The 12,560-nt window shown below is 43.7% G+C and overlaps 1 protein-coding gene across 2 annotated transcripts in view; it reads left to right on the top strand.

Moving 5' to 3' along the window:
• The first annotated feature begins 1,301 nt into the window (after positions 1-1,301).
• Positions 1,302-12,560, top strand: part of Cntn1 (contactin 1) — a 301,145-nt gene continuing 289,886 nt past the window's right edge. For both annotated transcript variants that reach the window (XM_055626902.1, XM_055626904.1), the window contains exon 1: positions 1,302-1,445. The gene's annotated coding sequence lies outside the window, so the exon portion shown is untranslated. The remainder of the gene's footprint in view (positions 1,446-12,560) is intronic.

Genomic DNA, 12,560 nt, shown 5'->3' with positions numbered 1-12,560 from the left:
AGAATAGCACACAGTAATCCAGGAATTTTGGGCAGTTCAGCGGGAAAACTGCGGTGTGCACTGGGGATGAGGATATAAGACAAACTGGCAAGCTATGGGGAAATGCGACTCAGGAGGCATTGACACTTGCAGCAGGGATCCTGACATCCGGAACCTAACAACCGTTTTTGTTAAGTAACCTGAGTCCCTTTCCTCTTCATTACACACTGAATACCCGACGGCATTACAAACTCCAGGCGCTGACTCTATCTGCTCTTAGCATTTGGTGGCATCAGCCTTCCCTTTAGTCCAGGGGGCCAGCCTTTCACGAACTCAGGAACATGAATCCTCTCTGATGCCCAGCATGCATTAAGACGGCTAAGTTACCTAGGTGGAAGACAAATTGGGCTATTTGAAGGAAGATGGTATCTTGTTTCCTCATTAGGTACTACGAAAACACACTCTCTACTCCAATTTTCTGTGCAGTCTCTCCCGGTCCTCCACTAAGGGGTCCCTCGGGTAGCATGGCTTTCTGGTTCCGCCTGGACAGACAGCAGAGACAACACTTGAGCACAAAGGCATTTTGCCCTCTCTAACAGCAGGCCTGGGATCACCGAGCTGCCTGGTTCTATATACTCTCCCAGAACTTGAGCATGTGAGATTGGCTATCAGTCAGTATGGTGGCCATTATTTTAAGAACCTGCCACCCACGGCAAATGCCTCAGTTTGCTTTACTCTGAAAGTTTATTTTATGGCGTCTCCCCATTTAAAATACTGGACACTGTCTGGGCAATTTTTGACCAAATGGAGTAAAGGTTTCTGAATTTTGTTTGCTGTAAGGAAAACTTCCGTGACATAATTTGGTCAGTGGTCGGGAACCGCAAAGAAACAATGTCCACAGCTGTGATTTTTCTGTGATCCCTCTCCACTCAATTGTGCCTCATGCTGTTTTCTGTTTCCTCATTGAAATCCATGTTTCATACCGAGTCTTGGCCTCTGGCGGTGTCCCTGCTTCAATCTCAGGGAGCAGAGAGTCTCTTTTGGGAAGTTCCAGGGTCTGGCTTTGTCACATCCTCCCTCCCTCTTGGAGGAGCCTTTAACGGCAGGTCATCATGGCAGTTGTCACCCACTAAGGCCCTCAGAGGGGTGTGAAACCGTGGACTACACCGACCCTTCGCCAGTGGGTGCAGGAGCTCTGAGAATCCACAGAAACCCTGGAGTTGAGAATGACATCTTCTCTGTCCAATCAAAGACGCAGGTTTCTCTCCGGTCCCCTCCTCCCTTTCCCCGCGGCCCCAATAACTGCACTCTGAGGCCCCGGCTTCTGCTGTCAAGTAGCTAGGGTGGGCTCCGCCTAGGCGAGGAGTGGCGCCGGTGGGAGATGCGCTCCCAGCTGTTTGCGGCGGGAGCGGGAAAGCTGTAGGGCCAGGCTGCGCGGCGGCGGCGGCGACGGGAGTGGGGAACAGGTAGGAGGCAGGCTCGCCCTTCCGCAGAGCGCAAGGGAGGCGCGCTTCCCCGAGGCCACCCAGCCCCTGCCCCGCCCTGGTTACCCCGGCTCCCGGGGTCGCCGTGGCTGTCACAGCCACACATGTGCCGGGGTGGAGGGGATGGTCGGGGCGCAGGAGCCGGGGTGACGCACCGGGAAGAGCTGCGGAGAGGGGCCCGAGAGGCAGCGCGTCTGGGCAACTTTCCTCGCAGACGCTGCGGCTGCCTGCGGGATCGGGCCCGGGGCATGCCCCGTCGCCTAGGCTGGGGGCTGGGGGCACAGACGTGCCAGCTGCAGGAGCCGCAGGTCCCCTCCGCTCCTCAACTGCTCCACACGCAGGGCGCCTCCTGCTCCCCTCCCCCGCACCTGCCGGGTACCCTCCAGCGCAGCGCTGGCTGCGGGTGTTGGCAGTGAGGGAGGCAGGGGCTTGCGAGCCCCCACGCCATAAACTAGCTCCCTTCGGCGTGGGGGCTGGGGAGAAGCCCGGCATTTTCGGATGAATCCGGTCGGAGGAAGAGCCGTGGTCCCTCCTCCACGAGGTGCTGCGGACTGGGCAGGGCAGAAAGGCAGCTCCCCGCGGGCCCCTGTTCCCTACGGGAAACTACCGCTTCATCTAGTCAAGTGACTGTGTCAGGTTGGGCTCCAAAGCATCCTCCCTGGGTGACCGCATTTGGGCACTAGGTGTTGGCCCAGCGCCGGTTCCTGCTGGAGTCAGATTGCTGCTAGCAAAGGGGGAGAAGAATTGCAGGGAAATCAGACACCCTGCTGGGAAAATTGCTGAGAAAAAAAAAATGGTGGGGAAAAAGAAAGGAGTTAGAGGTGTAGCCATTTCTGGCTGCCCCCTGTTCCCCTTTTTTTTTCATGCCAAATCCAGCATGGACATCCGTACGTGTGCCTGTGTGTGCACATCGCCAAGGTGGAGCTATATATAGCTCCTGCGCAGCCCAGCCAGCCCGGTTTCCTTGCTGCCGAGAGGCTGGCTGCCTTGGCCTTCTCCAGCAGTCTGCCAGCACTGGGTGGGAGGGGCGAAATAGAATCAAAGTCTTCATTAGGGGGAAAGCCAGGAAGGAAAATCAGAGTTACAAACCCCCCCGACACGGAAGAACGCTTCTGTAGCACGCAGGAAGCGATGTATCCCAAAATCATTCTGAATGCATTCCTGAGTCTTATCCCGCAGTTTTCGGAATCACGGTGCACATTGACCATTGCAGCCTGGAGAGTGACAGTCATCACGTTAACGCATGCCGTGTCTGCAATGTTTGGTCAACTCCTTGGTGCACATGTTTGCATCTCGGTTATTAGGAAGTAAAGGTATTTGTGTGGCGACTTACAGTTAGCCGCTCTCCGGGGTCTGGAAAGGACCCACCCACCTTTCAGTATGCAGGATGGTGGAGCTAGGAGGACCATTGGAGGTAGTTTTGACGTAATTGCTTAAACAGATCCTTCCATGGCTTGAACACATTCGTGCTGGCGTGATAGTTGAGATTTATTTGTATCACATGGACTTTCCTTTATAGATGTTGGCACATTTATTTATTTGTATCACGTGGACTTTCCTTTATAGATGTTGGCACATTTATTTTTGCCGCTGTTCATGATTATGCATTCCTGATGATAGCCTTTTCATGGTCGTAAATGAGAAAATTTGATACTCAGAAGGAACAAATAATGTGTTTAAAATCTTCTACAAATTTAAGTTCTCCACTATTACCAAAGCCTACTGTGTGCTGATGTACACTCTCATGCGTGTGCACGCAGCCCCCCCCCCCAGCAGCTTCGCTTCAAATGCGGCGCCATAATTGTTATTTCCTGTAATAAATTTTAAATAGTATCAGCAACAACCTGTGCTGTGGTAACTCTTTTTTTACTTACTTTTTTTCCCCCCAGAATTAATTTCCGAATTCCTGACTATTGTTCTAATCTGTCAGAAGGAGGTGGTGTTGAATATTGTCACCCCGACTGCCTGATATTCTGATTTGGCGAGTGTTTTATTCTCTTAAAATTTTAGCCTCGTGGTATTCCAGGGAAGGATAACAAAGTTGACCCCTAGATTTGGCATGAAGCTTTCACCATGGGAGTGGGCACAGTAGGTTGTGAGTAGGTAGAGATACTACTGATTATAATACAAGATTAACATTTATCGGATACATGCAGTTTTAAAACCCACAGCTTGGGTCTTTCTAGAAGATAGTACTCATAGAACCCTTATCACACCTAGTCTTACCCTGGTTAACTTTATGTGTGTACCTGTCTTATTATCTAACTAAAAGAAATGCTGTTCTGAAAAACATTTGTGCTAATTCAGCTTTTTCAACTTGACAAAAACTGGATTCACCTAGAAAGAGGGAACCCCAATTGAAAAACTGCTACCCTCATACTGTCCTATTTGTTGGGTATTTTCTTAATTTTTAATTGCTACAGGAATGCCCAGCCCACTGTGGGCGACACCGTCCCCACTCAGAGGGCTTAGGCTTTAAAAGAAAATCAGCTGAGTTAGCCAGAGAAAGAAAGTCTGTAAGCAGCATTCCTCTATGGTCTTTGATTTGGATAATCAGAGCAACAGAAACCAAACCAGGACACTATGACCTATATTATTTTACAATTATCACACTGGAAGTTCTAAGCAGGCTCAAAGACATCTGCTGAAAACCTACTGTGGCAAATTTCACACATAGATGCTGCAAACAATTTAAGGCTCATCTATTTGTCAATAGAGAGCAGAACCTTGGGCTATTTTAGAAATGCGGCTCTTTAATCCTGCCCAAGATGACTAACAGCTATGTGAGGGTGTTTCTGCATTCTCACCCCAGAATAATTCGGTTGTCTAACACAGGTGGATGACTAAATTCTGTTTATGCCATATATGCTTTCTTGTGTTCCATGCAGCCAACTAGAGACTTAGGTAACAGATAGATTAGAGTTCTACGAGTAAGAACATTCCATATAATTACCTTACCTCCACTCCCCAAATATGAAGTCGTCACTGGTCCTTGGGGCTCTCTCCAAGTTCATTCTCTCATTCCTCAGAGCTCTTGCATCTCTACTGCCCCCCAGAATAGTCATAGGGAATTGGGGGCATTTTCCATGCATTCCCCCCTCCCATATCAACATGTTCCCTTCTCTGCTATAAACAGCCCATCCGCCTTGTATTCACCTGTCTAATCCCTTGAGTCAAGCTCCGCCGTTTGTACACGAGTTGACTATGCTCCGTATCATATCCTAGAACCTGTCCTCTCTAAGATTTACGTGTACAGTGTCTGCTTTCTGCTTGTTAGCACACTGTCTGCTGTTCTTCCTTTCTCACATCCATTTTCCACATCTTCCCTCCTGTCCCCCCAAATTTCAGCTGTAGACATAACAATCATCCTTTGTCAAGTTTTCTTCTTTGCTAAGCCTCCTTTCCTGACTCCCTCTGATTTTGGCTCTCTTTTCCAAGCTCTCAAATGGCATGTTTCCTTCTGAAGTTACATTTCTATTAGGTTTCTGGTGGCCATGAATACTGTTCTGGGTAAGAGCACAGACTGTGGGGCGAGGGGGGAAAAAACATCATTATGCAGACATATGAATGGCAGTTTGTGGGGTCTACAATAAAACTATAGAGGCTTTCCTGACCTATACTGAGACAATGAAACATTCAAGGCAAGACTTGGGCCACAGTAATTATTTATTAATTAATAGCTGTTAGAGTATTAATTGTAATGATAAGATATACCTGGAGCATCCCTGTTTACCTGTTCCCACTGACAGGCCTCAGTCCTAAGCTGGCCTTCAGTTAAGGATGCTATAACTTTCCAGACAGTCTTGTTTGTGCATAATACTTTTTAAGTCTTCCTTTCATCCAGAAGTATCCATCACTTCTTTGGTAGTTTGTCCGGGCCTATTCTGAATTCTAATGTCCATTCTCTGTTACCAACCAAAGCAAATTCTCCTGTTGTTATTAACCTGGATCAGTGCAGTGGTCAACAGGTCAAGGCTGCAAGCCTAGACACGGCAATCCAAGATGCCACAGATTACTTACGTATGATGTGTGTTAGATTTTCACTATCACTTCTCCTTCATTTTAAAACTTTTTGTTGGTAGCAAGGCATGTGAATCCAACTTCTCGGCAGGACTGAGTTGTGTAGCATTGGCGATGTTGCAGAAGGATGGCTCATTTCTCACTACAGTCGAGTGAACGGCCAAGTGTGTAAATTTATATTTAGAAGTGTGTGAATACATCATTACATTGTTAAACTTAAGATAAAATTGGAAAAAATTAATTCATTTCTTCCTTTCTTTCTTTTTTCCTTTCTCCTTTGACAGGGTGTCTAATGAAACTGGAACTCACTGTAGCTTACTGTGCAGAACAGGCTGGCCTTGAACTCACAGAAATCTATCTGCCTGCCTTTGCCTCACCAATGCTAGGATTCACGGCAAATGCCACCATTCCATTTTCTCATTTCTGTTGATATACGCAGATATTTTCAATCTGTACCGTTTACTGTGAGGTGTAATGACAGTGACTATTGATTTTTGTACTTCACTTTATCTTTATATCAGACACTAAACAATTATCCATTATATCGACCATTCTTTTTTTTCCCTGATTTATTTATTTATTATTTTTTTAACTTTTATTAATTACACTTTATTCACTTTGTATACCCCATTAGCCCCTCCCTCCTCCCCTCCCAATCCCACCCTTTCTCCCCCTTCTTCATGCATGCCCCTCCACAAGTCCACTGATAGGGGAGGTCCTCCTCTCCTTCCTTCTGATCTTGGTCTATCAGATCTCATCAGGAGTGGCTGCATTGTCATCTTCTGTGGCCTGGTAAGGCTGCTCCCCCCTTAGGGGGAGGTGATCAACGAGCAGGCCAATCAGATTATGTCAGAGGCAGTCCCTCTTCCCATTACTTTGGAACCCACTTGGACACTAAACTGCCATGGGCTATATCTGTGCAGGGGTTCTAGGTTATCTCCATGCATGGTACTTGGTTGGAGTATGAATCTCTGGGAAGACTCCTGTGTTCAAATTTTCTGGTTCTGTTGCTCTCCTTGTGGAGTTCCTGTTCTCTCCAGATCTTACTATTTCCCTCTTCTTACAAAAGATTCCATGCACACTGCTATGTGTGTTGGCTATAAGTTGGCTATAAGTCTCAGCATCTGCTTTGATAGTCTGCAGGGCAGAGCCACATCAACCGTTCTTATTAAGGAAGTATATATGATCTCCAACAAATCTTTTATACAGTTGTCATTACACTGTTTGTAGATTTCCTTAATTAAGGAACTGAACGTAAATATACACATTTTGCATTTATGGTTATTTTCATCAAAGCTTACTGGAAGTTACAAGTGAAACAATGTTGGTAAACTTTTAATGGGTACTGACAAACAACTTCTCAAAAGTTCATTCGCAGGTTTATGTTCAGCCAATGGGTAGACCAATTTAGCAACACAATCATTAACACTTGGTACTATTGTTTTTAAAGGTGACAGTGTTGATAGTGAAAGTTATATACTCAGTCCTTTTAAACTGTTTTTCTGTGCTTCGGGGTGAGTTTATGGAACATCATCCTCGCTGGTTACCTGTGGGTTTGGTTAGTGAAGCTGAACTGACTCAGGGCACTCACGTGCTCCCCATACCACAGGGCGTTTGTGAAAGTCTTTGTTCTCCAGATTTCTGCCTTTAGCTGTATCAGGAAGGAGGGGAGGAACACAAGCTGAGGGGTTTGAAAAGCATCTCCCTTTGTACCCAGGCTGACTTTGAACTCACCACATAGCTCTGGTTAGCTTTGAACTTGTGGAGATCCTGATATGTTAGGCTCTTGAGTTGGGATTACAGATATGTGCTGCCGTGCCTGGCTGTGCCTTTGTAAAAACACACTTTAACATATGGACATTTATAAGTTTACTGTTGTTTATTAAATCATTTACACCACTACTTCATATAATGTCAAATCTCAGAGGGAGAATGTCCTGTCACCAACAGAACTGAGTACAAAAGCTTATGAATGAATGGCACACTGCAGGCTTCTTTCATCCTCTAAAGCATGATTGAACTCATATCTGTCTTGTGTCTATCCTCATGTGAAGTGACTTCTGAGTCTATTATGTTCCCACTATTCTTCTGCAGTTTTCTTTTCTTTTTTTTCCAGTAAGTAGACGGTTCCTTAATTCTTTCTGAGCCTCCATTGTTCATTCCCAAAATACCGCAGGGCAAAATGTACAGGAGAAGATATTAATGACCAGGTTACTCAGCCAGAGTAGGGCACATTGTACAATTATCTGAATGACTCAAGCACTAAATCCGTTTCTGCTAGGATTATCCACATGGTCCTTAATTCACTGGATAATTGCTCAGCCCTGAGCGTGGTGATGTAGACCTCAGTGGGTCTCACCTTTCCTAACTGTTCTGTTGCTTTTTTTCTAAATGCTTCTGATTGGTCATTTTAAGCTCCTTAAGTGAGTTGGTTTATCTGATCCTTAACCTGTTCTCTTAGAGGTATCAAGAACTAATTTATACAGAGTGTGGTAGCAAACCCCATTCAGGGCTCTCGTCTACCTTTCCAGCACTATGTGTGCCTGCGTGCCACCATGATTTCCACCATGACAGTAATGGACGCCATCGTAATGAACTGTAAGCCCGCCCCCAATTAACGTTTTTCTGTATAAGTGTTGCCAAGGTCATAGTATACCTTCACAGCAAAAGAAATCCTAAAGAAGACAATGTTTAAAATAAAAATGTTGAGTGTTCAGAGACACTCTCTCTGTCTTCTTTTTACAGTCTCTGTTACATCAAGCTCATTTCCAGGTCACATCCACAGTTCTCTTTCCAAAAAAAAAACTTCACAGTGAGATTTGCCCAAGCTAAAGATATGATAGTGGGGTCTCCCCTTTTATTTCCCAAGGTCCTCCTATTTTACCTGAAGTCATTGTCAGTAGTCATTACCAACTTTTAAACATTCATTTCTCAGTCGTCAGTTCTCTTCCATCTCTATTCACCGGCCATGCCCAGGTTACTCACCAGCCTCCTCTCCCATCATTCATGCTTTCACTTTTCCTCCTTCCTCCAATGTGTTCTATCTCCAATATAAGTCACTGGTCTTCTTGTCTGTTTTTCGAGTGACCTGTCTAACTCCTCATGTCTCCAGTCAGGTTCTACCATTTCTAGACTTGCTCCTTAGAGTTCTAGCCTTGTGTTTTAGCCTCTATTTATACTTTCTCAATCGATCTGTAACTACAAGACCCTAGCATTGTATTGTAATCAATTGTTTTCTTCAAAGAACTACTGTGTGTGCCTTGACAAATGGAGACCATTACTAAATCTTTGTGTTTTATGAAGCCTTCACATATATCTTGTATTCTGCATTTCTGAATACATGAATAATAGAAAGAAAAGCCTGACTTAGTTTTTATGATTTCATCAAATGATGTGTTCACCTTTGCCTTGGAGAGGCAAAAAGCAACAATTAAAAACTACAAGTCACGGTGGCTTTCATATTTCAAATTTAATATTCTTTTTGGCTTAAGCAAGATAGATAAAATATTTCAATGAAGATTTTTATAATCACAATTCTTGCCTAGAACATGATAATTCTGAAATGCTAAATCCCTAAGTTAACATTTTAGAAACAATTCTATATTTCATAAGGTGGGAGACATTTGTAGATACATGAATACTGTTGATATATGAATTGAACTGGCTCGAATTAAATCCTGGCAAAACCAATTCTCCTTTTCTCTGCTTAGCTCACATTTTGCTTGTCATCTCTGATATTTTTTTCTTCCTCTCCTTGACACTATATCTTGTGTATTTGACATCATCAGATCCTCACAAGGATTTTGTCAGTGGCATCAGAAGCCCTCAATACTGCACAAAGAACCTTAGGTAACTAAGGAATGCTGAGATTAGAAGAAATGGGCTTCCTTAGGGAAGATCCATCAGTTGATATCTCCTATGAAATGATCAGCCCGAACACATATATAAGTAACGTTAGACATATTGAGCAGGCTATATTTAGGAATGTATATGTATATACATATATGAATCAATGAAAAAAAAAGAGGCCATAAATTCAAATGTAAGTTAGTATAGAAGTTAAACAAGAACAAACTACGATTACTCACACCCAGTGTGTGTGTGTGCTGGGCTCTCCATACCTTGTCAGGCTAAGGCCATTGGTCCTCATTTTAATGATCTGGTGAAAGCTCTGAGTAATGCAGTGCACCGTCATTTCATTAGTAATTATATCAACTCTCCATAGCTCTTTGAGCAGAAACTAAAAGTTTCCATTCTACACATGTCAAACACTTGCATTCACTTAACCACTTGTTTAAACACACATACGCAAACACATACAATGCACCACGCACACGCACACACACATCCCATTTCATACTTACAATTTGTTTTAGAGTATATGTATATATATATTATATATTATATTAATATTAATATATATTAATATTTTTGGTGAAAAGTAAAATACACTTTTCTTTACCTTTCTGTTTTGTTTTTGTTTGCTGGTTTGTTTTGAGACAAGGTTTCTCTGTGTAGCCTTGGCTATCCTGGACTCACCTTGTAGACCAGAGTGCCTCTGTCTCCCCACGTGCTGCATTAAAGGTGTACACCACCATCCCCAGCTCCCTTATCTTTTGTTACCTGAGTTATTGAAGTAAAATTTGGGGGATATTCCTAAGTAGAGAAGCTCAATTATATTTTTTAGTTTTGCTAACCATGACATTCTATACAATCTTGAAAATTTATAGTGTTATCTAAAAAAATCAAATTTTGGCAGGTGGTGGAAACTATGACAATTAATGAGAAGAATTCATTTTTAAAAATGATGCTACTTAGAGCAGTAATCTACTCTGTCTAGAAATTAAAGGTGTTGGGATGTAAGAATCATTTTCTCTCCGTCTGCAAATATCTTATCTCTATAATCTGCACTCAGTAATTGACAACAGTCACTTATTGGGCATCACACTGAAAATCACGGTTTTAAGCGTGTTGCATGTGGCGTCTCAGCACTTCACAAATTCAATGAAGTGGCCTGTGAACACGTATCACTCTATCGTGTGAGTCAGGGATTACTCTGAGCTGGTAGAGAGTACTAAAGAGCAAGTAACAAAAGCGAGAAGACGCATCCAGACTCGACAACTTGGCTCCATGTGGGTTTGAAGCATGCGTGTCTTAGTGCAGACGTGCAAGTCTGAGGACAACCTCAGGCATCTTCACTCTCTACCCTATTTGAGACAAGGTCTCCTTATTGTTTGGTGCTAACCAGTCTGAGGCAATGCTCCAGTTTTTAATTCTCCTGTTTGTTCTGTGCCCTGTCCTTTCCAGAATAGTTTTAGTATTCTGTGAGTCTTGGTATACAGAATCTATGCCCACGCTTACAAATACATTGTGTTATCCCAAGGAATTAAATCATTCTAATTTTACAAATGTTTTATTCATAGATAGCTAATAAACAAAAAGGTTTTCCACTACAGTGATTTACATGGTGATGTAAATCATGAATTAGATCTTTACAATGTACCATTTAAATATTTATTATTATAAAAATGGGAATTTCATGGCTTTCTGACCTAATTTTCCTTCCCACCACCACAAACCATTAGCAGTAATTCCACCCTAAGGCTTGTAATCTGACCACACTTAATTGTCATGGTTGCTGGGAATGCAGGTCTGTATCTGCAGCTGTCAAGATGCCTGCTCAGAGGTCATGAACAGTGTAATATTTCAGTCTGAACATCAAGCTGTTTGATATAACAGATGTTTATCTCAGAAAATGCCAGTGTATATTTTTATATATCAGATACAATATATTTTAATGGAAAATATTTTAATTTTTTTCTTTTTTTTTTTGTTTTTGATTGTAGCCCCCTCCCTCCTCTCCTCCTTGGCTTACCCTCCCACTGTCTTCCCCCATCCCCTAATCCTTCTCCTCAGAAAAGTAGAGCCCCACTCCACCTACCAGCCTACCCAGGACATCAAGTAGCATTGAAATGAATATTTTCCCATCTAGTATATATATATCTCATTTTCACCATTGATTCGATAGTTGAAGGGCATTGAAGTTGCTTTCATTTTCTAGCTATTGTGAGTAGAGTGAAGAAGAACATGGTTAAGCAACTTTCTCTGGAGTAGGATGTCTTCTGTGTCTATGCCAAAGAGCACAGGGCTGACTGTCAGTCTCTGTTCAGAGAGGGCCTGGATTCTGGCTGAGGTCCTGGAGCTTGGCTTCCGTATGGAGAACTGAGGTTCCATTTCTCTCAGGGGTGATTGCTACAGTGCTTTAGGGTGAGGCCCGGGTGCACTAAGCTGGGGTGTGGAAAACCTTTTCCACAGAGAGTTACAGTTTGGCTCTTTTGGCATGAGATTGCCAGTGGCTTTCCAAAGCTTATGGTGATACCAAAGTGTTACAGCTCTTGGTCAAGCTGCTGTGCTGAGCATGGCAGAGGGGCTGGCCAAAGCCGATGCCTGGTCAGCTTGCAGCCAAGACAGAGGCTCTGTGAGGCCTAGGCCTGGAGAGGTCCAGGCCCTCAGAAAGTCTTGAAGTAAGAAAGTGTGCGCCTTTATTCCTGTAAAATCAAGGGCAATAGAGTGAGACATTTTGAGGATAAAAGTGTTTGACTCCCTGCCATCAGGGACACTTAAGGGTCCTATCACAGGAAGGAAAACACAATACTTAATTATCCTATTGGAAGTGGGGGTTGAAGGCCCTGCTGGAGTAGATCCTCATCAGGGTGGGGCATTTCTAGGAATTCCTAGATGCTTGCTAGAACAATTTCCTTATCAGGGAAGGGTCCAGCCTGTAGCCTGCCCTGAGGGCTATGTGGTGCTCCTTATAAGACGTGGAATCACCCAGATCAGGGGAGACTGTTGGCTGAGAAAAGAGGGTCCACTGTTTTGGAACATCCTCACCAGCGTTTGCTGTCACTTGTTTCATTGATCCTAGCCAATCTGCGTTGGGTGAGATGAACTCTTAAGGTTGTTTTAATTTGCATTTCTGTATGTGCTAGGCTTGATAACATAGCTTTTCGAGATACTTCTTAGTCACTTTTTTCTTTCTTTCTTTCTTTCTTTCTTTCTTTCTTTCTTTCTTTCTTT

This window comes from Psammomys obesus, unplaced genomic scaffold (assembly GCF_907164565.1).
Source record: "Psammomys obesus unplaced genomic scaffold, mPsaObe1.curated_primary_1811, whole genome shotgun sequence".
Lineage (NCBI taxonomy): Eukaryota > Metazoa > Chordata > Mammalia > Rodentia > Muridae > Psammomys > Psammomys obesus.
Note: the sequence above shows the minus strand (reverse complement) of the source record. Positions and strands in the feature narration are given on the sequence as shown.